This window comes from Phalaenopsis equestris, unplaced genomic scaffold (assembly GCF_001263595.1).
Source record: "Phalaenopsis equestris unplaced genomic scaffold, ASM126359v1 Scaffold001085, whole genome shotgun sequence".
NCBI classification, from domain to species: domain Eukaryota; kingdom Viridiplantae; phylum Streptophyta; class Magnoliopsida; order Asparagales; family Orchidaceae; genus Phalaenopsis; species Phalaenopsis equestris.
This window is the reverse complement of record NW_018165524.1, coordinates 196089-197790: the sequence shown is the minus strand read 5'-3', so window position 1 is coordinate 197790 and position 1702 is coordinate 196089. Positions and strand designations below refer to the sequence as shown.

Sequence of the window (1702 nt, the reverse complement as noted above, 5' to 3'; positions counted from 1 at the left end):
GCAACATGATGAGAGCACACATCTGATGAATGCACCAATTTTGATGACTGATATAGCAACTTATGCGCCAGTTCAAAACAAACATATTTTTAAAAAATAAATAAAAATAGAAACAAAAAATAAATAGTGATCCCAAACAAACACCTGGGGGTTGTTTGACATCAATTTTGCTTTTTTTTATTTAATTTTTTTCTTTTATTTTTGAAAATATATTTATTTACTATATATTTTTATAATGTTTATATGTTTTATTTCTAAAAACAAATTAACATATTTTTTAAAAACTATTTTCTATTCATCTTAATCAAATACATCAAATATATTCTATTTCAAACCAAAACATAAACAGAACAAAATATAAAATAAAAAACGGAAGTGATCTCAAACGACCCTTGGTTGACCGTTGTTACAACCTAACAAAAGGTTACTGTGCCTCAACAAAATGAATATTGCCCAATCACATAACGATCGGCAAATCTTTCTCTCATGATATCGTCATGATGAGTGGATGTGCATGAGGTTGTTGCCTATTTCCAACATGTTATGGCAATCACTAAGGAGACAAGTTGGTTAAGTGATTGGTCACTTTGAAAAAAAGAGAGGACCAAACCCTTGTCTAGTGCTCATCCATGTCACCATCATCTCAACGTTTAGGAATTAGTGGTGCTTGAGTGGAGTAATGACATAGTTGAAACACTCAATTAGCTTATTGTTCTTCAATTAGTCTTTTGTACCTTATGATTCATTCTTATTTTATATGTATAAATGCAAATTTGCAAATTTTCAATTTTTTTTCTCTATGTAATGCTTCTATCATGATCCCAAATTCAGTTTTAGAGAAATGTGAGGACACAGCCACCTTACATTTACAATTTTTTTTTTTCATATTTAGAAGATATTATTTTAGCATATTTTAGATATTAACACACTTTATTAGAAAGAAATTGGAGGATATATGTAAAGTTTCCTTTATATTTTTTATTGTATCAAATTTTATAGATGAGCTTGTATGTGTATGCCATTCCTGGAGTTATGAAGGAAGCTTCAGACTCATATTGTTCATGGGTTGAGAACAGGAGTTGAACTCTATGAGTTCGAATCTCCCGTTGTTCCTCAATAGCTCAGTGGTAGAGCAGTTGGCTGTTAACTGACTTGTCGTAGGTTCGAATCCTACTTAGGGAGATTTGATTCATGATTTCATCTTTATGTAAGTTAGTACATAGTTTTTGTGAGTATAATTATGTAGCATACAAACTCATATTTCTTTTATAAAATTGATCTAAAATAGTTATACTGACATTATTAATTTACTTAAAATCTAATTTATTCTGAAAATCAGTGGTCAATTATTGCAAGTTGTCATATCACAATAAGTTCAGTTCATAAATTATTAAAATTAATAATCATAATAATTGGTAAGTATCTATAACATTTATTATCGTTATATATCCTCATTATTGAGGCCATTATTCAGCTTTTTATATTTTCCTTATTTCATGCATTTAGATAGGCATGTATGTACGAAAATTCAAGCAATTCGGCATATAGTTAGAGATCTCAAAACTCCTTCAAAACAAGAAAATGTTATGTCGAGATTATTGGACGTAAAGATGACAAAGTGAATCGCACCATGTCTTTCACCATTTAAATTAGTTGATAGCCATAATAAATTGTACTTGTATTTTAGCTGAAATATTCTGAT

At 29.2% G+C, this 1702-nt stretch overlaps 1 non-coding gene across 1 annotated transcript; it reads left to right on the top strand.

The window, feature by feature from the left end:
• Positions 1 to 1110: 1110 nt before the first annotated feature.
• Positions 1111 to 1182, top strand: TRNAN-GUU. Its single transcript has one exon. It is a non-coding gene; the product is annotated as a tRNA-Asn (tRNA).
• Positions 1183 to 1702: the final 520 nt, after the last annotated feature.